At 44.7% G+C, this 25,158-nt stretch overlaps 1 long non-coding RNA gene across 1 annotated transcript; it reads right to left on the bottom strand.

The window, feature by feature from the left end:
- Window positions 1–19,765: 19,765 nt before the first annotated feature.
- Window positions 19,766–24,216, bottom strand: LOC134486755 (uncharacterized). Its single transcript, XR_010066139.1, has 2 exons — window positions 21,900–24,216; window positions 19,766–20,758 (listed from the first exon to the last, which is right to left on the bottom strand). It is a non-coding gene; the product is annotated as an uncharacterized LOC134486755 (long non-coding RNA).
- Between the last annotated feature and the right edge of the window lie 942 nt (window positions 24,217–25,158).

The following is a 25,158-nucleotide window of genomic DNA, read 5'->3' as shown; positions in this document are numbered from 1 at the left end:
CTTTTAAGCACAAAATATATATCCTGGGTTAACATATTTCAGTTAACAAGAATAGTTAGACAGAAGCAGAACTACAGAAGCTAAAAAAGTAAGGTTAGTACATTTAGAGAGCTTTCCAGAACTATGAACTTTGGTGAATTAGGTCTTTGTTTTCATTTTGACTGGTTGTGCTATTTACATGCTGAGCTGTATGGCCTGAAAGGTACTTCCTTCCATCATGGAGTTGTGAGGTTCAAGTTGGACCTTACCAGAACCCCTTGAATGAGACTCACAGAGGTGGTGATCAATGTAAAAGCAAGAGGAGTTTTTATTGTTCCAGCAAATTGCGGTCGCCCCAGTTTGAGAGGGAGACGACCCTGAGCAGACTTGAACAGAGAGTTATATATCTTTGATAAAGGCAGATTTCAAACAATAAGGGTAGAATTCAAACAATAGTAACTAGTCAGGCTACTGTTGGTGGGGCGAAGTGACCTTCAAACTGACTCGCGGTCAGTGGACTGTCAGGGACTTTCCAAAGGGGTTGGTTGGGAATCAGAGGTGGCTTTGTTTGACAATTTGGCTTGCAGTTGTTCTAGGAACTAAACCAGCTCTACCCTTCCTGGAAGGGAGGGTTCTTTGTGCTCCAAGGTTTGTGGTGGAATTTTTCCACTGACCTTACATTGACCCCAACTTTAGCTCTTTGAGAATCAGCTGTGTTAAGGTTTGGGAGCCTGTTACATTTTGAGTCATTATGAAAAGGTTAATCTCTATTCCAGGAGAATTAAGGGAAAATGAAACTCCTAAGTATGGAGGGGTTCATGGGGCTATTTTATGCAGAAGCTTTTTCATTGGCTGCTCATTGGGTGAGCACTTTCTGGTCAACCCTGACAACCTGAGTTGGATCCCCAGAACTCTTGCAAAAATGAAAGGAGAAAACAAACTTCATAATTGTTCTCTGAACCTGCACAAGCACTATGGCAAGACCTCCTTCCATAATAATATACCCTAATAATAAATAGATCTTAATTTAAAAAGAATTGTTTTTAGGGCTAGGAAAAGACTGAAGTAACAGCAAGAGACTGATTGGACATGTCCTGGGCTGAGCCAATTGTACATTCTTCCCATATACCCCTCCCCCTGCCCAACCAGAGGAATGGTCATATGCTGGTCATATGATGTACACTGCCTGTTCTGTTAAGTCTTTCTGAAAGCACATTCATAGACACACTCAGAGATGTGTTTCCATGGTGACTCCAAATACCGTCAAGCTGACAGTGAGAATAGAAAGTTTTTATAATTTCTCTTTAAAAATTAATTACAGAAACCTAATGTTTAAATTTTACTCTGGACAAATAAGTCCATGGAGCAGAGCCCTGAGTCTTTGTCCAAAAAATTTAAACTTGTCTGCATAAACTTTAAGCACTAGTAGAGTTTAAATGTAAAACAAAACGATACGAGGGTTTTGTTGTTGTTTTCTTATTTTGAGACAGGGTTTCACTGTGTAGTCGAAGGCTGTCCTCCCCCTCACTAGGTAGATTAAGCTGGCCTTGAACTCAGAGACCCATTGCCGTTGCCTATTAAGTGATGATGTTCTGGATAGTTTTATGTGAATTTGGCATAAGATGCTTCATCTTAAACCTTGATTGAGAAAATGCCTCTATGAGATTGGGCTGTAGACAAGCCTGTAGGGCATTTTATTAATTGGTGATTGATGTGGGGGTGCCCAACTCTTTGTGCCATTCCTGAGCTGGTGGCCCTGGGTTTTATAAGAACGCAGACTGAGCAAGCCATAAGAAGCAAGTCAGTAAGCAGCACTCTTCCATTGCCTCTGCATCAGTTCCTACCTCCAACTTCCTGCCTTGATGTCTTTCAGTGATGGACAGTGATTTAAAAGCATAAGCAAATAAATAGCTCCTCTCTAAAATGCTTTTGGTCATGGTGTTTCATCACAGCAGTAGAAACCCTAATTCAGACAACTAGAGTTGAAAGCATGCCTAATTTCGGGTTTCTTCCTCCTACGTGTGTGTCTTAGACACTGACCTGTCTCAATTGAGGGATTACCCAGATCATATTGGCCTGTAGATGATTGCAGTGTTTATATGTAGAGCTGTCCTGATTGTAAATTGACAATTTGAGAATGTAGAGGGGCTCAACTCATTGTGGACCATGATGTCCATAGAGAGATGGGTTAGAGCTATACAGGAAAGATAGCTAAGCAAGCCTGGGAGCAAGTTAGATATTAAGCAGCATTCCTCCTGGCTTTTGTTTTCAGGTTCCTGAAAACAAAACATGACTTCCTTTCATGATGTAACTTATAGGCTATAAGCCATAGGCTATAATAAACCCTTTGTTCCCAAGAATGAAGGAAAGACAGACAGGAAGCATGATATGTCTCCCAAAAATTCTATGGGTGCATATGGATTTTATGGCTGTGAAGAGGTACTCTTATAACAGCAAACATTTAATTGGGACTGGCTTACAGTGTCAGAGGTTTAGTCCATTATTGTCCTGGTGGAAAACATGGCAGCAAGCAAGCAGACTTGGTGCTAGAGAAGTCAAGAATTCTATGTCTTGATCTGCAGGCAGCAGAAAGGGATTGGCTTTTTCAGGCAGGCGCCCTTCCATACTAGGTCAAAACCCACGCCCACAGAGTAGGTCACTTCTTCCAACAAGGCAATACTTCCTAATAGGCCAAGCTGTGGGCCAAGCATTAAGCACATGAGTATCTGGGGGCCAAATCTATTCAAACTACCAAAATGGGTTTAGCTGACTTCAAGTTCCATTTTGTGATAGCTACTGGTCATTATGAGCTTTTCCACAGAGACTGGGAAAGTCAAATTGTCTTTTAAAGCCTTATATGCAACCAGTTTTGGCTGATGGACAAGACCAAAAATATTGTTGGTGTATCCTGGAACAACCCTGCTTCCTCACTGACCAATTTTTTGGGAGACAGGATCTTGTCAATGCAAGAACCACATCTCTCATCTTAAACAGAATAAAAGATACTTTACTCTGGAGTCATTTTGAGTGGTTATGGACCAGAAACAGATTTAGATTACTCTGAATCCCGTGATCTAAAATGAAAGCAATTTCATGCAATTTTATAGTTTTACAGAACAAAGACAGTCATAAATTGAAGCACATTTAAAATACATTGGTGGGTACATTAGAGAGGTGTTACAGAAAGATGGAGGAGGGCCTTTCTATAGACCCAAGATGCTGTCTGATGGTGGTCTTAGCTTTTGGGTAGGTGGAAGCTAGTGGATCTGTTAATTAATAGATTCCAAGGGTTTTAAGTCCATCAGTCACAAGATATTAGCTTCAGCACAGAGGTGGTTAAGAAATGGCTGTAGTTATGGACAGTGGTCACAGGGTCACTTGTGCTTGCTCTGGATGGAACTTCTGTTCAAGTGCAGAAAATGAATGAGACACTGTGCAAGTTTGAAGACATGTAAGCCATAGTGGAGGGCTTTTACTCTGGGGGATAGTGAGAGCCAAGGAGTATGGCTAGAGATGGCAACATTGGATTCTTTGGTGAAAGGCTGGATGGTCAGCTGTAGGTCTAGAGCAGAATGGACTTCCAAATGCTGTTATGCTCACAGGACACAGGCACACTGCTTTCTAGATAAATTGAAAAAGAAATAGTACCAAAATGGACTCACCAAAGTAAGTGGAGCCAGGGACCAGGAGGTCATGGTTAACCTATCATGATAAAATGACCAGCAAAGCAAAACAAAACAGAGCAAAAAGCAAAGCAAAGCACCCAAATCATTATAAAGATTCTTTGTAAACCATCACCCTGCCCAATGATCACGTTGTTACACATGAAGAACATCACAGTGAGGTTACCTGATAACCTGTGCATGGCACCCATGATACAGACCTTTGTAGCAAAGGATAATTGATTTTGAACAACTTATGCAATCCTCTATATTTGCCCTTGGGAAACCTCTGCTTTTTGTTACACTCCTCCCCATGCCTATGACAGCTCCAGGTCACCATTGGGTATGTACTCTGAATTTGTTGATTTATGTTCATTCCAGAACAGAATCCTCCCTCTCTGCTTCTCTATCTTTTCCTTTAAGTATTTTTTTTATGCCAACAATACATAGAGACCCTACACCTGGGAAAAATATTGGTAACTAGTGAATAAAAACAATTTGCAATTGGAAAGGATTTTGCTAGGCAGATCAGCTGGCTTAGTGAGTAGCCTGCTTGCTGTACCTGAGGACCTGAGAGGGATTCCTGGAATCTACAGAAAGGTGGAAGGAAAGAATTTGTTGTCTTTTTCTGTAAGTATTTTTTTTATGCTGACAATACATAGAGACCCTACACTTGGGAAAAATATTTATGATTCAGGTGCATCCAGTGAGACTACAGCACTTTTAGGTTAAAAGGTGTTTCATTTTCTGTTCTTTTGAGCCAAGAGACCGCCAGTTAGAGACATAGAGGCTGGCCTTGACAGAACAGAATGGATAAAGAGAAAAGGTAAATGAGAAAAGGTAAGGGGTTCCCAGTGTGATAGCATTAGGAGATAGAGTGTTAGCACGGCGTGACGGCTGTCACCCGATTTAGCACGTAATTATAAAAAAAAATCAATCCATGCTCTGTCCAGCTATGTACCATCAATGGAGTCTTGCCTACCTCCCTGGTTTCCTTGGTTAGCTGGCTGCCCCACCCAGATCTTCCCAAGCCAACCACTCCCTGTGGGTGTGAAGGACCCTAGGGGTTTTCACCAGTCTTTCACCCACCCGCTTCGGGGCAAGGCCATTCTCAACCCACAGGAACATTCTTGAGTAGAAAATTCTCAGAATATACTGACTGATGCTTGCTAGTCAATAGATTCAAAGGTCAATATGCTTAGCCAATAAATTTGAACTGGAACCTTGCTGAGGTAACCTGTGTCCCTAAAAAGTATAAAATCTGCTTGTAATAGCCATTCAGGATTACTTTCTAGTCACTTGCCTCGAGGAACTGATTGAGGGTCAACCCCGATGTGCCGGAAAAATAAATCTCTTGCTTTTGCATGGATCTATGTCTCCATGTCTCACTGGTGGGTGGGGGGCATCTTGAAGTAAGTATCACTGACTTAGGGTTGGGGTCTTACAGTTGCTTGTACAAATCCCCATAATCTGGTAAAATGAAAACTCCAAAACTCCAGAGACTTGTAATTTATCAGCCAGATTTATAATAGTAAATCCTCAAGCCCCAAATGCCCACACAAAGAACACAAAACTCAATTGATATAAATACCTAGCTGCACACCTAGATGGGGCAAATGTACCCTACATTAATCTATTGTTCTTCAAAGATATCCACAGTTACCTGGGGCTCTTTCAGGTCACATGGTTCTGATTCATCTCCTCCATATTCTCTCTGCCCCATCTCATCTCTTTCTCTCCCCCTCTCCCCTAAATCTTACAGTTCCACCTGCTCTTTCCAATGCCCAATCATAGGCTCTAGCCTTATCTGACTAAGATTTCTCCTGACTGAATCTGAATATGGGCACCGTTGAAGGAGCAGAACATACAAACAGCAATCCACAACAACCAGAAACTCCAATACTTGAGAGGTTGCTATAGAACAGGAGTTCAGAGTCAACTAAGGCTACATAGTGGGTTTGATTCTAGCCTAGGGTACATGTCTCAGCAGGTCTATTACTTATCAAGGGGTTAAGATCCAACTGCTGTTAAAGGTTGGGACTAACATTCTAATGAGAGACTTGAAGCTGTTTTGCTCTTTTCATTCTTCCAGTTAGAAGCTAGCCAGGAGCAGAGGATCTAGAAGAAGTGAATCTTACATACAGCCTAAGTCCTGCTCCTCAGTGTACAGTCTGACAGACAGATTGTTTTTTAAGTGCGTGCATGCGTGCGTGCGTGCATGCGTGTGTGTGTGTGTGTGTGTGTGTGTGTGTGTGTGTGCAAGAGAGAGAGAGAGAGAGAGAGAGAGAGAGAGAGAGAGAGAGAGAGAGAGATTGATTGCTGGTTCCCGTAGAGGCCAAAGGTATTAAATTACTCCTGAAACTGAAACATTACAGGCAACTGTGAGCCACCTAATATGACTGCTGGGAATGAAATGGAATCCTCTGGCAGTGTATGCTCTAAACTGTGAGCTATCTCTCCAGTTCTTCTTAACAGATTTTCAAACCTTGGCTTCAACTTCGGGGGAAAACAAAGCTTTAGTTTTTGCTGTTTTTGTTGTTTTGTTTTGTTTTGTTTTGTTTTGTTTTGTTAACTTATGGCCCTGAGCCTAATCTTAGAACCTTGAACTTTTCACAAAGGAGTCAGATGTGAGGTCACCAAGAGAGCCTCAGCCCTGTCATGTCTTTATCTTCTGAAGGACAGAGTACCATTCTGTGGCTCAGTGTCCTTGAGGGTGCAGATAGGTCCTCACTACAAAATAAACCAAGTCTCCAGGGCATTTTCCCCTGCGGTCATTATGGAAGGGTCTGCATCCTCAGAGAACCTTGACTTCTTTTATAACATCATAAACACTGTGGCTTTGCTACCTGTCCCCAGCCAACTTTGTGGATTTTTCCAGAACATCATGGGAAGAAATATCCCAAGATGAAGACATCTCTACTGTGAGTTGGGTAGGAAAAGGGTTATCTTACCTCCAAAATATGCTACCTACTTCATAAATATTTATAAAATATTTTATATAAAATCTGCTTGTAATAGCCATTCAGGATTACTTTCTAGTCACTTGCCTCGAGGAACTGATTGAGGGTCAACCACAAGGCAGAATCCACTGACTGCTACTGGCCTTTGGTATTGCTCACTTGGATCTCTTCTCAGGGTTTTTGAATTAAGTAATCTGCTTAAATTATCTGTGTCTCTGTGTTGAATTTCCTTTGAGAAGATAAGGACTGTGATACCACTCTAACAAGATCGAAGTATTCTCTCCTTGTGCAGGACGGAGAGGAAGGGTGTGGTCTTGTAGAGAGCAACTCTTGCCCAACCAACCTGATGGCACCTTGCTATTGGACTTCTAGACTCCATGACTTGGAGAAAATACATTTCTTAGTTATTTTTAAACTAGTAGCCAGGCTCAGTTATTTTGTCATAGCAACAGAAAACTGACTAAGGACATGAACTGGTGTGATAGTTGAAAAGACCCCATTTGTCTCCATTTAAGGACCAGGCCTAATTTCAGGGGGGAAAAGGCCATAAGGCACCAGCTCCAAGAATAGATCATAAGTCCTAGAAACTAGGCCATAAGACACTAGCTCTAGGAACAGACTATAAAATCCAGAACAACATCGTAAACCCCCCTCACAAAAAACAGTCTTGGGAAAAGCACAAAAATGGGGAAATATCTCAGAATGGGCCATCTGTGCTGGGCATACCTATGTCATCCTATGTCATCATATGCTAGACCCCCTAGCACCCAGCAATGAAATTTTAGATTACCTAATCTTTCTAGAGAATTCTCCCGGTTCCCTATAAGGCCTGCATGGATCACCATTTTGGAGAATGGTTGACCCTCAAATGCTGGTTGTTTCTGCAGAATAAATGCCCTTTATCTTTATCTTGCTATCTGAGTCTGGGGTCTTCCTTCAGCAATTTTCCAGCTCTTACATAATTAGAAGCAGTATCTAGAATACATTTCTCAACTGACTCACTCTGCAGATAAGCCTACCTGGAAAAAAATAAATCACCGAGAAAAGACAGGAAGGGCTTGCTTGAGTATGCACAAGGTTCTGGATTTGATCGCTGTCACTGCCAGTGGGGTTAGGGGACTGAGTGACAAGAAACCTAGAGGAAACATCTGTATCTATCTTCTGAGCACAGTTTAAGTCAGATCCAACTAGTTCCCTGAAGTGTGCATTCAGCAGTTTTGGTACTGAGAAGTTTGTAAGAGATTGATCTCAGGACTGAGGCTTTGCAGGAATGACTGCAAACAGTATTAAGCTTAATCAAATTATATGTTACTGTCAATGTTTGAATCTGTCCCAAACTCAGAGATGACAAGTGTACCAAATACATCAAATACATTTCCTAGCTCTGTTCTTGGATGTTTTCTTTGAAGAGACTTTTCCTACAGTTTTGGTCTGCTTCTATTTCTTGGATTCCTATGCAAGTCCTTTGTTCATGACAAAAACATCTCATGGGGTTGGATAGATGGTTTAGCAGTTATTGCACTCACTTCTCTGAAAAAGATCTGAGGGTTTTGTTTCCAGCACCAACCCAGAGCCCACAACATGTTTAACTCCAGGCTCAGGGGAACTAGAGACTCTACCGTAATTTGGGTCTTTGTATTATCAATAACTTAATAATGCTATGTTATGAAATTCATACAGGGCAGAAATGCAATGAAAAATAGAAAATTTGAGTTTCCTTCCAGAGATAGTTTTTTTGTGTGTGTCACAGCTTATGTATCTTTAATGAATTTTTAAAATATAAATATTTGGGCCAGCAAGATGACTCAGTGACTAAAGGCACTTGGTGCCAAGTCTAGTGACCTGAGTTTGATCCCCAGAACCCACACAGTGTAAGGAAGCAACTGGCTTTTCTACACATTGTCCTCTGACCCCCACATGTGTGAATTCCCCCAACACACAAGTAGACCAAGTCAAATAATTTTAAGTTTATACTAAATACTAAAATTTATTTACATAATAAATTATATTAAGTAATTTTAAAAAGAAAAATGTGTGTGTTTTGCTTAAAAGTTTTCATACCCCACTGTTCTTCCTATGTGTTTGCTTTGGTTTCTTCACATAGAGAGGATCCTGCTGTTTGAATAAGCCTTGATTTATTTTACCGATCCCCCTATTTATGGTTATCTACTATTTATGGTGTCTCTACTTTTCTTCCTTCCTTCCTTCCTTCCTTCCTTCCTTCCTTCCTCCCTCCCTCCCTCCCTCCCTTCCTTCCTTCCTTCCTTCCTTTCTGTCTGCCAGTCTGTATATTATTGTCATTACAAAATCCTACTAAGCCCTATATGCATGTAGTATTTATATTTATATGCCTAGGTATAAGGTTAATTCCTGGAAATAGAATTTCTGAAGTTCACAGAAGTAATGTGAACTTAAAATTTTGGTAGACAAGAGCTAGGTGAGGTGGCACTTGCTTGTGAATCCAGCCTGTGAGATGTTGTCGCTCAGGGGATTCGAAAGTCATTCTCAGCTGCTCATCAAATAACTGCATGAACTCATTATTTTGGGCCAACCTGCCACAGAGCAGAATAAAAGTCAAAATGGAGGATCTCATGCTGCAGTTCCATATTCCTAAGCCAAAACAGCTATCACCTGGCATCCCAAAATGTCAGAAACAAGAATAGGCAGTGTTACTAAGGGGTCTCTAGTTCAAACCTTACTTACAAGTAATCAACCCCAGTTAGCCAGTCCATTGTTATTCTGTCATTTCATCTCTTGCTCTTGTTTTACAAGGAAAATAACTTTGAAACCAATTGTTGTTGTGTGCTGCTTTTTTTTTTTAATGAATGAGGCACTTTATTAACCCAGCATCCTTTGTTCTAATGCTTCTTGTTGGCAGCGACTGCTTGTCCAGCAATCCTGTCTGGATCTCTCTGTCCCTGAGGTGTTAACTTGTGGATATGGTCAGGGCTAGGGAAACAGGAGAGAATAGTGATAGGGAGATAGCAAGAGTTAGAGAATAGAGTTGTGTGAGTGTGTGTGTGTGTGTGTGTGTGTGTGTGTGTGTGAGAGAGAGAGAGAGAGAGAGAGAGAGAGAGAGAGAAAGAGAGACAGGTAGGTTGTAAGGAGGGTTATGAGTAGCTTCAAGGAAGAAGAGCTTGTGCTGGAGGGAAAGGATGGAGAGATTTAGGGTAGAGGTTAGAGAAGGAGGTGAGAAGGCTAGGATGCTAGCATAGATTCTGAAATGTATAGTAGGTATTTGTGATACTGAGGGAGCCCAGAGGGGCCAGCATGGACTTGTTGATAGGCACTACAGTTCCTTTCTGCCAGAGGTGAGGGAACCAACTCTTTCTGGAAGATGGCAATTGGTTTTACAAGTTCTTGAGGAATATTGACTTTTATCTAACCACCAGAAATTCTCCTACAGTTCATACGGAGCTCAGCCTAGATTCAATTTTGGACCAAGTCAGTGGGCCTGCACTGTTTGGGTAGGGGCAATGTGGTGTCCTTTGAACCTGACACATAGGAAAAAAGCAAATAAATTAGATTTGCTAAACAATTTTGTAGAAGAACTCATATTAACTGATCGCAACTCTTGCCCTAAACCTACTGTAATCAGGATAGTGTGAGGTTAGAAAACAGGCCAATTCCTTCAGGGTTTCTCAAACTCAGCACTAACTGAACATTTGGGTGTGGTGTTGCTGTTCTGTTGTTGTAAAGAGACACCATGACCATGGCAACTCTTATAAAAGAAAATATTTAATTGTTGCTTGTAGAGGGCCGCAATAACATTCGCCACCACTAGATGGTGCTGGCTTCCACTGCGCCCCACGTGGAAGGCCAGGATAGCCTCTGCCATTACAAGATGGCGCCAGCCTTCGCCGTGCCAGCTGGCTCCCTTTCAGGAAGTTAACTGTGCGCATGTGCAAGAGTGCCTTCATGCCAGGTCTTTGCCCACTCCAGGGCGTGCCTTATGAGATCATGGGTAAACAACCAATCAGGTGTGGATGCGCCGCACTAGGGTGTTTATAAGCGTGCCATGTTGGCGCGGCGGGCGCTTCCTCTTCTAAGATTAATAAAGTTGGTCACAGTAAGGATTTCTATGTACCCGCGTATTTCTTGCCGGCAGGAAGTCGCACGCGGGACATTTGGTGCTGAGAACCCAGGACAAAAAAGCTACATCATCGCTGGTGCCAAGAGGAGGCTCCGTTTCATGGACGAAGTCCAGAAGCTGTGGGATGCGGGTAAGACTCTGAGAGACTGTTTAGCCTTGATCTGTTCCAGCTCAGTCCTCTGCCGGACGCGGCAGGAGCCGCTATGGTTGCTCTGGCAGCATATTTCTTGGGTTGTTTCTATTGACCTTTGAGTTTCTAGTTACCGCCAAATGGCGTCAGAGGTCGCGTGGGAACTGCCCAGCTGTAACAGCAAAGCGGAGAGTGTTGGGGGAAGGGCGAAGCGTGTCAGAAACAGAGGGTAGTAAAAAGTTGCAACGAGAAAAGGATCCTGATCGATCTCAAACACCAGGCCCCTCTGCGGTCTTACCACCGCCAGAGGCGAAAGATTGGGGAAAGAACGCCCCGGGTGAGGAGAAGGGAGGAGATAAAAGGAACACAACATTTTGGGAGAAAAATTTTGTCTTTGTGCCTGTAAGAAGTGGGCTTAAGCTCCGGCTTTGCAGAGTCATACTGATTAGGTTTGATAGAGGCAGACCACCTGAAAATTTATTCAGGAGAATCAAACAAAAGGACATCTCAGTGCCCGTGCACAGCCTGATGGAGTTAATGTAATTGGGTTGTGAGTAAATATATTCAGGGCTGTGTTTCACTTCCATACCATTGGCAAATGTCAGTCATTCTGCTCAGATAATATATCTCAGTATCTTACAGGAATTGGGTTTCAATACGTTGGTGGACTAGTCCAGGAATTGAGACAATCCATCGCCCATATCGACTCCACTCGAGTGGATAGTCATGGTGAACACCATCTGGTTTTTTCCCTCTTTGTCTATTGTTTGTCTCTGGTGCACCAGGATATCCCCATGTCTGTCAGTGTATGTCTGTGGTTTTTATTTCTTGTTGTTTAAATGTTTTATGTTTCATGTTCAAAAGAAAAAATGGTAAAAACTTTATCTGCCGGTCATTGACACCTTGACTTGGTTTTAACTCGTTTCAAAAGGGAACAAATGAATAAAAAACAGTTTCAATCAGGTCTTTGGACCCCTGTGCCTGGAGCCAGGTGTCTAGATTAGCTGGAGAAGCTGCCCAGAGGCTAAGCGTCTACACGAGCTGATCTTAAAGGCGCCAACAGCTTCTCAGCTTCTTCGATACAAGAGTTGATAGCTGTTTCTCTTAGAGAGATCCCTGACTTATTATTTGACTCAACAGGTGACAAGGTGCTTCTCTTAAAATCATAGCTAAAAAGGTAAAAATGGTGTTTGGTCTAAATATTAAAGATATGTGTAGCCACTTCAATTTTGTTACTCATTGGTTTTAAATGTATAAATATGGTCTACTTGCCTTGGTTATGGACTATTGGCTTTCAAGTTATTGGATATGGTTAAAAGGGTATAATATTGGTAACAGAAAGTTGACATAAAGCTGGTAATCTGGATGGAGTCATTCTAGATAGCGTGTGACATGGGACAACCTAGGGAAACAGGTCTAAATTGAAATAATATTTTTATGGAATTATTATCCTAGAAACCAGGCTTCTAAAAGAATTTAGGACATTGTCTCTTTGTTGAGGTATTGGAGACCGCACTGTCGTGCGTTCATATATAAGAATTGGCAGTCAAACTTTGTATCTGTATTTTAATGCTAATTTCACTGCCCCAAGAACAGTTGCCTAGCGAGTTTTGCTTTCCAAAGTTGTGGTTTGCCCTGAAGCTATCAGTATTTTTATGCTAATTTCCACTGCCCTAAGGACAGCTGCCTAGTCACGTACTCAGAACTCAGGTGACCTTGTGGCTGTGTTCTGGTGTTACAAAGAGAACTTAAAGATTGTGATTTAGGATTGCCAGTGTTACATTGACTAACTCAAACTTATTTTTAATTAAGGAAAAATCATACAGGTAGAGATTGTTACAAGATTTACGAAGGATTGATGAGGTTTTGGAACTTGTGAGAACATTACAGCCAGTTTACTTACTCCAACTGCCATTTCAGGATAGATTTAGAGGATTGCTAGCAGCCTTATATTAGGTAATTTTGTTGCTTCTTCAGTGTAAGAAGTTAGAACTTAAATCTTTCAATGTATTTAGAAATTTTTACTACAAACCTTTGCTCTCAAAATGAGCTTTGATATTTGGTGAGTAGCTGTTACACTACTCCACATAAGAATATTTGAAGCTAATTTTAAGCTTCTAAGGATATGTTAATTGGCCAAGTACCTCACCCTACCAGAGGACTTAGGCCTTTGTTATGCACATTGGAGATAAAGCTTCAGCTGTGTTAGTACAGAGTTGTGGACTAAAGTCATGGAAGTAGTTTGAAAAGAAACCTGGTAAAACATATCTTATTCCAAACAACAGTTAATTGGTTACTACAAAATACTGATATTTGGCCTATTACATGTACAAATTTTTCAGACAAAATTGATAATTTTACTCTTTACATGCTTCTGTACTTCCTGTATATTTGTGCATACAACCCATAGGAAATGCGCTTACTGTATTTATAGGTGGTTCATTTAATGAAAAGGCTACATGTATGATTGGATCACTTGTTTATTCTCTTGAGTTTCTATTGCTTCAACACAGATTATTAAATTCTGTAGTTTAGCCACTGTTTCTAAATCAAACTTTCATTTCACATACTGATAGCCAATGTGTGGCTTGTGGTTTACAATTGATTTCAATTACTTAATGCTTTATTAGAGACAGGTTTTTCTACTTAAAATCAGTGAGTGATTTCAGTGTAAATTGTCTGACAACTCACTGTTGCGCGCGGGACAGTTGCATGCTTACAGATTCAAAGGTTTAGTTCATTGTCATCATGGCAGGGAGTATGGTAAGTACACAGGCGGACATATTGGTGGAGAAGTAGTTGAGAATTCTATCTCTGGATCCACAGGAGAGCCACCGGGCCTGGCTTTCGCTTTTGAAACCTCAAAGTCTACCCCTGTAGTGAGAATTCTGGAATTTTTGTTTCTTTGAAAAAATGCAGAAATATTTTTAAGAATGTGTTTTTATTTTAAATCCGTGTGTGTGTGTGGGGGGGGGATATGGGGCTGCTTCATATCAGGTGTCTATGATTTGCCTCATGCTCTAGTAGAGGTGTGGTTTTCCCAGCTGCAAATAGTTTCTGTGATCATGTGGTGTTTGGAATTCTAGGAACTCTTCAGAGGTCATATAAAAGCTAGGGCCCCAAGAGGCCGGGTTGGTGGTTGGTGGTCATTTCAGCAGAGATGGTTGCAGTTTCTTAATAGTAATGATCAAAGAAGAACAAGAAGAGAAAAAATTAGATTCAAATATCACTTTTTCTCTTCCACCTCTCTCTCCCCTCTACTTTATTTCTCTCCTAGCTAATGATAAGAGGGGAAATGGGGGTGAGGAAATGGGTGGCAAAAAGAAGAGCCCACCAAATAGCAAAACCCAGCGACAAGGGGCATCTCAACATGGAATTGGAAAGTTGAGAATAAAAATGGAAAACGATTTCAAATACCATGGCAGGAAATGGCAGGCATGAAGAAATGAATTCTTTTTTTTAAATAGGCCTGTAAACAAGTTTATTGTGGCTTGTAGCACTAGGATATCCTCTGATATGCTACCAGAGGGTACTTTCTGTTTTTCTTTTTCTTCCTTGTTTTAAAAAAAGATTGAAAGACTGGCTGAGAAATTAGAAAATTTGTGGGTAGAAATGGAGGAGCCTGAGAAATAAAAAGTGGCTGAAATGAGGTGGGGGGAGGGTACTCTACTCTCTCCTTTCCAAAAGAATTAGCAGGGCTACTGGAGAGATCACAGGTAGAGGTGGAATACTTCAGAGACAAGGAACACCAGAAAAGAGAAGAAAAAGACTCAGTCCTGGTGACTGAGCAAGATAGTGGGAGTCTCCTGCTAGTCAGAAACTGCCCTGCCATCAGACACTGCCCCACTACCTGACCTGATGCAAGGACAATGGGTCAGCATCAGTTTCCAGACTTCCCCTGCAACAGTTTCTAGCACCCTTATCCCAGTGATGATTCGTGTGGAATGTCCCTAGAGATGGGCTGAACAGATTAAGATAGAGGTCATCTACATTGAAATTACCCTAATGTGCTTTAAATTAAACCTGCCTGTGATCTCATTTTGGGGTTTCTCTATCTTGGAAATGGGAGACCCCAGCATGTTAGACTTCTGCGAATAAAACACTCTTTTAGTTTACTTACTATTTGAGTCTAGGGTATCATGGACCCTTACATTTGAGGGTTCTTGTCTAGGATTTTCTGGAGACCCCCTAACCCAAATAGTGGAGTGTTTTTCCAATTAGTAAGTCCAGGTGCCCAGTTATCTGTTGTCTTGTTTATCTCTGTGTTTCTGTTTTGGGTTTCATTTGCAGGCTGAGAGGGACAAAGTGAATATGTATTTTGTCAGCCAGCCAGGGACAATGGAGAACAATCCCAACACACATGAAAAGCAGGAGAACTTACTAGTTCTCATCTGGATTCTAGAAACTCTTTGAGTCTATTATGGTCCTCCCATGCACAGGGAAGAAGACCATCTGAGACAGGCTTCTGGTTGTTTATTGTTTTTTAGGGTCTTTCCATGGCTCTCTGTGTGTATTCCTTTTGTGCTTTTTGTCCTCTCATACAAATTTTTCTTTGATTCCTAGGGTAGGACAAGCACAAAGCATCCCACTGGACCTGGTCCTCAACCATTTTAAGAACTTTTGCAGAGTCACAGAGGACTTAGATCTCGTTGTTTGTTCCCACAAACTATCTTTTGCAGGAACGAGTGACCCACCTATGGCCTGAGAAGGGAACTCTCCATCTCACCATCATTTATAAGGTGAAGGTTTAGTTTATGGGGCCTGAGGTTACCCAGACAAAGTGCTATAGGATCTCTCTGCTCCCCATCCTTCTTCCTCTAAAGGAGAGTCAGCATTGGCCCCTCTGCCTTGCTCCCTCTTTCTGCTCCTGAAGAAGATCTCTGTCCCCCTTATATTCCTGCTACTGCCCTGGCTGCCCCTGCCCAGTGAGCACAATTAGAGGGAGGGACAGCCCCTGACTCTCCTGATTTCACATGGAGTCCACCTCACACTTGGGCCTGTACTGCCCAGAGGTCCAACTCTACTATGGTCTTACCCGTCTAGGCTACAGGACCCTCAGATGCACAGGGAAGACAGTTCATGACATATGTGTCATTTGCTAGTAAAGATCTTTACAGTTGGAAGTTGCAGAACCCCCATTTTTAGAAAGACCTTCAGCTCTCACAGGTCTTCTAGACTCAATCATGCTGACTCACCTGCCCACCTGGGATGACTGCCAACAATTGCTCCAGGTCCTCTTCATGACAGCGAAGAGAGAGAGGCTCATGGGAGCTGCCTGGAAATTGGTTCCAGGAACAAACGGCTGCCCACTCAAGTCCAGGCTAATATCGATGCAGCCTTTCCTCTGACTCGACCTGACTGGGATTTTAGCATTGCTGAAGGTAAGGAGAGGCTCAGGTCTATCACCAGATTGTGATGGGGGGGGCCTCTGAGTGGTAGCCAGAAAGCCCACAGATTTATCTAAGGTGAGCCAGGTGATGCAGGGAAAGAATGAGAACCCCCAAGGAACATCTAGAAAAACTTTTTGAAGCTTATAGAACCTACACACTGCTTTTGACCCAGAAGCCAGAGAGCACCTGTCAGCTGTGAACTAGCTTTTGTTAACCAATCTGCCCCTGACATTCTTGGAAGCTTCAGACACTGAATGGCTTTGCAATCTGCCTTTGGCACCCAAAAGACAGCCTCTATTTGCCTTTGAATGACAAGACTTGGAAAGAGGCTTCAAGGGACAACTGACTTGGACATGCTTGCCTCAAGAATTCAAGAACTCACCCACCATCTTTTTTTTTTTTTTTTGGTTCTTTTTTTTCGGAGCTGGGGACCGAACCCAGGGTCTTGCGCTTCGTAGGCAAGCCCTCGACCACTGAGCTAAATCCCCAACCCCTCACCCACCATCTTTGCATGAGGACTTGGGTGAGTACCATTAGGCCCACCCCCAAATAATTGTGCTCCAGTATGGAGATGGCATATTGATTGTGGGACCCCTGACTTGGAGACATGCCAGGAGGTCACTGGGAGACTCCTACAGGAGTCAAGTTAACTAAGCTACTGAGTGTCTGCTAAGAAGGCTCAGCTTTGTCAATTTGAGGTCACCTATCTGAGGGTCCATATTCTAGGTGAACAGGCCTATGCTTACTGTCAGAAATGCCAGAAGCAAACCATCCTTAACATCCCAGTTCCATCAACCCAAAGGCAAACATGGGAATTTTGGGGATATGTTGGGTTTGTAGACTCTAGGTGCCAGGGTTCACTGAGATAGCGAAACCGTTATATGAGGCCACCAGGGGCCAAGAAGAGAATGAACTCCTGAGATGGAAATGGTTTTTAAGGCTCTAGGAAGAGCCTCTGTGGAGGCAGCAGCTGTGACCCTCATGGACATTCATAAACCTTTCCACCTGTATGTGGATCAGAGAAAGGGAATAGCAAAGGGGATACTCACTCAAACTTTGGGACCATGGAAAAGATCTGTGACTTATTTATCTAAGAAGCTGGACCTGGTGGCCCAAGGATGGCCAGTCTATAAACCTGCTACCCATATGCAGCACGATTGCTCTATAGTTCTGGAGCACACCTAGAATATCACGCTGGACTTGACTGACATACCCTGGCCAGACGCAGAATGTATCTCCTCCCTGAATGGGAAAAACTTTATCCAGAATGGAATCACTTATGCAGGGGTGGTGGTGGTGGACTTGGACTCTGTTATTTAGGCAACTGCTTTGCGGCCAGGAACTTCAGCCCAGAAAGCTGAACTAAAGCTCTAACCTAGACTTTAAAACTGGCCAAAGGAGCCATAGCTAACATTTACCCTGACAACAGATAGGATTATTGACTACTGAAGGAAAATGTAGCACTTAGTTCCTACTACACTGCTTTAAGCTCTGGGCAGACTGGTCTACCAGCCCAGCCCAGGTTCCCAGATCCTCAGATTAAAGGCATGCACACATTAGCTTATTTTTATATGCTTTGGTTCAATGGTCAGGCTCTTCTCAGCCTTCCTTGGCTATCACACCTTCTCTTCATTCCCAGCTCAGCACATCTGAATCTGCCCTCAACTTTAGTTGTTCAGTTATCTTTAGTACTAGTTCAGCACCCTAAATTTGCATTTCTAACCTCCTGCCTGCTAACCCAGGCTCAATCAGGGAAGCGGCCAATGGCCAGTCTACCCTAGATCTCACATGGCTAATGTTTCTTTTTCCCTCTGAGACATGGTGAAACTCCTGCCTGTGTCTGCTAGCCTGCCTGCAGAAAACTGTAAGCCCCGCTTCTTTCACAAAGCTCATTGACCATTAACATCTTTATTGATCGATCAAGAACCAGTTGGGGAACAGGGACTTTGGTGTTCACATGCAGATTCTTAATCAAAGCATCAGAACTGCCCAGAAAAAAGACATCAAAAGTAAGGAAGGAATGTTTGCCCTATTGGAAGCATTATGGCTTTCTCTCAAAATGGCCATAATTCACTACCCCAGGCATCAGAAGGGATCATCAGAAATAGCCCAAAGATACAGGCTAGCTGATAAAGCTAAAAGGAAGGCCACCCAAGCTTCCACTGCCAACATCTTGGTAGCTTTGCTGCCCTCTACACTACTAGCCATCCCTGAATATACTGCTGAAGCCAAAGGACTTTAGGCAAAACACCAAGGAGTTTACAGAGGAGGTGGATGGTTGCTGACCTCTGAAGGCTGCTCGATCCCACCTAAGAGTTTGCCAAGCAACTTATTTTTCAGATTCATCAAGCTTCACTCCCAATCACCAAAAAGTGAAGGAATTGCTATGAGGGCAAAGGTACAAAATGTTTGACTTAGGACATTTTGTTGATCAGGTAATCTCAGACTATGCCAAGTGCCAGGCTGTGAACTCCTCAGGCCCCAATCAAGGAGCCACTCTAGGAACCAGAATCAGAGGTCAACAGCCAGGGGATAATTTAGAAATAGATTATACAGAAATAAAACCGGGAATATGTGGGACCCTGAAAGACAACCTGGCTTCTAGTTGAACTAAGGCTAGAAACTCCACAGACCCGGAAGGGACAGTAGGAGTTTCATCTGTTCCCAGGTACCAGGCCCCTGTCACTAGTCACAGTCCCCCATAGATTTGTGGCCATCAGTCACATAAGGGCAATGTCCCAAACCCTTCCACATGTAGATGACATGACCTGTGATCTCAAGACAGATCTCCATTTTAATCAGGTACCTAAAGGCCTGGAGGGCTTAGCCAACAATCTTTCCTTTCCAGACACTCCTCCTTTCAAAAGGCATTTAATCTTAGGCCCACCCTGAGAAGTGGAGTGTGGTTTTACTCATCTATTTTCCACCATAACAATAAATGCCTTAAAATTATGGACGCCTCTTTTCATTGGGATCCACCATGCAGAGCCATGAAGAAGGCCTTTGCCTGTAGAGCCACAGTCGCCACTGTCAAGCCAAAGAGACTCCCAGTGGGACCAGCTAGAGGCCCCCTCTTTTCTATCTTGGTCCTAGGCTAGAGCTAGCTGGGGGGGGGGGGGGCACGGGGGGCGGGGCGGCACTTCGTTTTCAGCTCTTCCGAGGCATCCAGCAGCCCCTGGGTGTCCAAGAGCCTGAGAACCAGATGGCCCAGCCTTGTTACAGACCCAAAGACCCCCAAGCCAGCTCTGGCTGTCTAGCACCTCAGACTGTGCTTCCCCACCCATGGAACGGTATCCCAAGGGTTCCCTACAACCCAACATCTGCCCGGTTGGGGGTAAGCAAGGTCACTTCTGGAATACTGCCTCCTGGAGCGGCCATGCCCCCTATGATGGAGTGGACACAGGACAGGAACATATGTATATAAATATTTGCTAGTTGAGTAGTAGCCTACCCTAAAAAGAAGGCTTCCAAATGAAAAGCTCTCAGGGAGAACTTTCCCTCGGGATGGAGACCCTCCAACTCCAAAGACCAGACCGAGACACCACAGGATGCAATCAGCAAGAGGATTTGGTTTATTGTCGGGATACACAGGCACAGGCACCTGCGGGCGCTTCAGTCACTCGGGGGACTGGCGCGCCCCACGGAACCAAGGATGGGCTTTTATAGGATTTTGGGGAGCAGAAGCAAGCATACAGAAGCAGATGCATGGTTACAGGGATATAATTGGTGGATTCTAATATGGCAAGGGTTTAGCCCGGGGGCAAGTTTCCTAGCTACCTTCCTGAAACATAAGGACTGACTCGGCCCCCAAGGGTTCAGCCCGGGGGCAAGTTTCTTAGCTACCTTCTTGGAACATAACGACTGACTCGGCCCCCCACCAGGGTGTGGGACCTCTCCCGGGGCTTTTTTTTCATTGTCAGGTGCTCAACCGAAGTCGTCCTGTTGCCAGGCCTTCAACCAAACATATCTTGCTTGGCAGCCGCTGTGTACTCAGTGTTCTAACCTTTCCCTGAACCAGTCATCTTAAGTACAGCCTTGCAAAATGGCGTTACTGCTGCTAAGCTGGGGTCTTTCATTCCCCCATTTTTTGCTAACTTTGAGTGAAATCTTTCACTCGACTTGGTCAAGAAATTTCTGTCTGGTGGGGGCTTATTCCCCCACTGACTCTAGGCCACAAAAGGACTAGGAGGAGCCACATAGGAGTTTTAACTTTAAGGGGTTTGGAGTGCGCTGAACTCTCCATGTCTGGGGTGTAGTGTTGCAATTCCTCAGACCGGACTGTCTTGACGTGTGATGCGTGGATCTAAGCCGCGACTCCGTCTACCTTTAGGGCGGTCGGGGTAGTCAGGAGGACGGTGTAGGGTCCTTTCCACCGTGGCTCGAGATTCTTGGTCTGGTGTCTGCGCACCCACACGGTATCTCCAATCTGGAACGGGTGTAGCACCACCGGATGTTCAAGCTTGTCCTGGTAAGCAGCGGCCAAAGGTCTCTAGACGTCTCTCTGCACAATCTGTAGGGCCTGTAAATGGGCCCTCAGAGAAGGGCTGTCAGCAAAATCAGCAATGTTTGAATCAAAGAAATGGACAAATGGGGGTGGTGCTCTATATATTATTTCAAAAGGAGTTAGACCATGGGGGCCCGGGGTTTTCCGGGCCCGATATAGAACTAGGGGAAGGAGGGCCACCCAATCCTTTGAGCCAGTTGCAAGCGTAAGTTTGGATAAAGTCTCCTTAATTGTTCTATTTATGTGTTCTACCTGACCTGAACTCTGGGGTCTATAGGCACAATGTAATTTCCAATCAATCCCCAGCAATTTGGCCACCAACTGACTTACTTGGGAGACGAAAGCGGGCCCGTTGTCCGACCCCAACGCTTGAGGCATGCCATACCTGGGAAAGATTTCCTCGAGGAGCTTCTTGGTGACCATTTTTGTAGTCTCATGCTTTGTGGGGAAGGCTTCGACCCATCCTGAGAAGGTGTCTACAAACACTAGGAGATACTTGTATCCATATATACCTGGTTTAATTTTAGTAAAACCAATTTCTCAATGGATGTCGGGACGGTGTCCCCTAGGATGAACTCCTTGTCCAATCATGGTCCTTCTCGGGTTAACCTGAGCGCACGCTTTGTAACTCTCAGTCACCTTTTGTATCGCTTTGTCCCGATTTAAAAAACACAGATTTATCTCTTCTTGATCTAGTCATCTTCTTAAACCCCAAATGGGTTAATTTATGTAAAAAGGAGATCAATTTAAAAGTCATTTTTATTGGCATCCTTTGTAGACCCACTGTTTTAGTTGAGGGTGGTAGATGGCCCCCATTTTTTTTAGGAGCTCTATGTCCTCATGGGCATAAACCCAACTGGTTTGTCCCATTAGTGGGGGCGTGGGTTGGTCTGGGCTATTTAAGGGCAAGATTTATTTGCTCATGGCCGCTTCTCGAGCTGTGGCATCGGCCAGCCGGTTTCTTCGTGCCTCTGGGTTGTGCCCTTTCTGGTGTCCTGGACAATGTATAATACTCAGTCTTTTGGGCAAGAATAGGGCTTCTAAGAGGGCCAGAATTTTAGCCTTATTTTTAATATCTTTATCTTTAGATGTGAGCAGCCCCCGCCTCCGGTAGATCTCCTCGTGGATGTGTACCGTGGCAAAGGCATAACGGCTGTCTGTATATATATTTAGCCTCTTACCTTTTGTCATCTTGAGCGCCTGAGTCAAGGCGATGAGTTCAGCCCGTTGTGCGGAGGTACCAGCAGGCAGGGCTTTCGCCCAAATCACTTTGTCCTCCGTAGTGACCGCAGCTCTAGCCTTTCGCTCTCCCTCTGCCAAGAAGCTGTTGTCATCCGTGTACCATGTGTGGTCAGCATTCTGAAGAGGCTGGTCCGATAGGTCCGGCCTGGTTCCATGTACTTCTGCGAGGATTTGTAGGCAGTCATGCTGTTCTGCCTCCTCTGGTAGAGGAAGCAAGGTGGCAGGATTGAGGGTGACTACGGGCCCAAACTGAACCTGTTCTGCATCCAGTAACAAGGCTTGGTGTGAGAATTAGAGAGCCAGCGGTCTGGGGGCTGCTTTACCAAGGCCTCCACTGTGTGGGGTGCTAGGATGGTGAGTGGCTGTCCCAAAGTCAATTTTCTAGCATCCTTGATCAGGACAGCAATAGCAGCCACCATCCTTAGGCACGGTGGCCAGCCGGAGGCCACAGGGTCCAATTTCTTAGACAGGTAGGCCACAGGGCGTTTCTAGGGTCCCAACCTTTGTGTTAGGACCCTTTAGCATACCCCTGTTTCTCATCGATGAACAGTTACTGAGCAAATTGTAAGGGTTTGGAACAGTCGGATGAATATCTTCTATCCTCTTGTTGACCTCTCTCAAGTCTTGTACTGGCCTATAATCTCTAGTGTCGGGTTTCTTAACAGGCAGAAGAGGCGTATTCCAAGGCGACCAGCAGGGGACTAGGATGCCTTGATCCAGAAGCCTCGTAATGTGAGGCCTTATACCTTGATAAGCTTCATGTGACAGGGGGTATTGTTTTATGGAGACTGGAGTTGTAATTAAGGGGGGCTGTTGGAGCGCCAACCCCATCCCACCAGTCTCTGTCCAAGCCAGTGTCCTGTCCTGGTTCATAGGGTTAGAACTTGAAGGGGAGTTCCGTGGGGGCCAGTTATTTGGGCCCCTCCTTCCTCAAAATGAATTTGTGCTTTTAGTTTGGTGAGCAGGTCACGGCCCAGCAGAGGGTACGGGCAGTCCGGAACATGTAAGAAGGAATGGGTCACCTTACCAGTAGCCAGCTGAACCCGGCGGCCCGTAGTCCATCGGTATTGTTTCTCACCAGTAGCTCTTTGTACCCAGGCCGTCCGGTCGCTGAGTTGTCCTGAAGCTTGGGTGAGGACTGAATGCTGGGCTCCTGTGTCTACCAGGAAAGTAACCGGCTGCCCCCCAACTTTAAGCGTTACCCTGGGCTCAGGGGGGGGGGGGCTCCTGGCCCTGACCTCCCTAATCTTTATCTAGAGCCAAGAGGGAGGTTCGTGGTCGAGGCTTTCGGGGTCCGCCAGGCTTCTTGGGGCACTCTTTGGCCCAGTGCCCTTTCTCTTTGTAATAGGCACATTGATCTTTATCCAGCTTCAGCCCCTTTCGAGCTCCCCCCCTATCTCCCTTCCTTTCTTGGCCCTGAACTACGGCGGCCAAGATTCGACTCAATTCTTTCTCTTATTAAAAATCTTTTCAGCTTCTTTAAGTAAATCCTGTAATGTATAGCCCTGTAAATTTTCTAACCTCTGTAACTTAGTCCTGATATCTGGAGCAGCCTGCCAGATGAAGGACATAGAGACACTCGTCATTTGTCCTGGGTCATCTGGGTCATAGGGAGTGTACATACGGTAGGCCTCCTTAAGTCTCTCTAGAAAGGCAGAGGGAGTTTCCCCTGCTTCCTGTTTACCTGAGCCAAATTAGTAGGGCGTCGTATAGCCCCTCGGAGACCCGCTAGAAGCAACTGGCGATAAAGGCGTAGGTGTCCCTTACCTTCAGCTGTATTAAAATCCCAGTTTGGTCTCTTAAGTGGGAATGCAGCATCAATTTTCTCAGGCAGCTGGGTGGGACGCCCATCATCTCCCAGAACATGCTTTCTGGCCTCTAGGAACACTCTTTGTTTTTTTTCTGAGGTTAAGAGGGCCTGTAAGACCTGTTGGCAGTCATCCCAAGTAGGCTGGTGGGTAAGTAAAACAGATTCTATTAGGTCGGTGAGTGCCACCGGATCTTTGGAGAAAGAAGGGTTGTTTTGTTTCCAATTGTAAATGTCAGCTGCTGAAAACGGCCAGTATTGGGTCTGGCCACCGGTTCCCTGTCTAAGTGGGAAAGCCTGGGAGGTTGTATCTGGCACCACCTCGTGCTTATTGCGCAATCTCCCTGCGACAGGGGAGAAACCCTTATCAGACTGTGGCCCGGCAACTGATCTGGCCGGCGGCTCTGCCTCCTCCGTTTCAGCCGGGCCTGTCAGAGAGAAGATCTATGAGAGGGAAGTTTGGGTCTGCCGGGAGGAGTGGTTTCTTAGAAGGCTCTGATTTCACAAAGGTAGAGAGAGGAAGACGTGGCCGGCGGACCGGGCGGGGCCGAGGGGACAGGCTGGGGGTTGAGGGGAGGCCAATTCGGGTCCACGAAGGGTTCCGCCCAGGGGGGGAGTTTTAAGGCGAGACTCTCTCAAGTGATAATATAAGAAACCTGGTCAGGATGTCCGTGGACGACCCGATCTTTAACCTGTAAAATAATGATCTTATTAAATGTGCCATTCACTGGCCATCCCGCTCCGAAAGTGGGCCACTCGGATGTGCAGAGAGTCTGCCATTTTCCTTTTTTAACCTCGACGGACTGGTTGTGTGCCCGGTCGTGGACGTCTTTCTAATGATCAAGAGTGAGACTTAGGGGCGTTGTTAGGGACTGTCCCATGTTAGTTCTAAGGAAGATTAGAACACAGAGAAAACAAACAACACCAACAGTCAAACAAACAACAGACAGGCGTGCTGCACGGCTTTGGTACCAAACTGAAAGCAAAAGTCAGATGGAGGTGGCAAAGGTCCGGGGCCCTCTGAAAGCCAAAAATACAGACAGAGGTGCCGTTAGTCCGGATCTTTCTCCTCTCCCAGATTGGGCCCCGAAAAGTCGGGCCCCTAACACCCTTGGAACGTCTTCCAGGGCTGCGGGGCGAGAAGTCCGAGCTCGTCAGCTCCTTTTTCATCCCGCCCAAATTCCAAACAACCTGGCTGAGCGCTCACAGAACAGACCTGGCTGAGCGCTCACAGAACAGACCTGGCTGAGCGCTCACAGAACAGACAGAATAAGGCAGAACGAGACAGAATCAGACAGACGCCGGCCGGCTTACCTCCCAGTGGGTGGTCGGTGGTCCCTGGGTGGAGGATCTCCTTTCCCGGCCAACGCACCAAATGAAAAGCTCTCAGG

This window comes from Rattus norvegicus, chromosome 4 (genome assembly GCF_036323735.1).
Source record: "Rattus norvegicus strain BN/NHsdMcwi chromosome 4, GRCr8, whole genome shotgun sequence".
NCBI lineage: Eukaryota > Metazoa > Chordata > Mammalia > Rodentia > Muridae > Rattus > Rattus norvegicus.
This window is presented reverse-complemented; position numbering and strand designations above follow the sequence as displayed.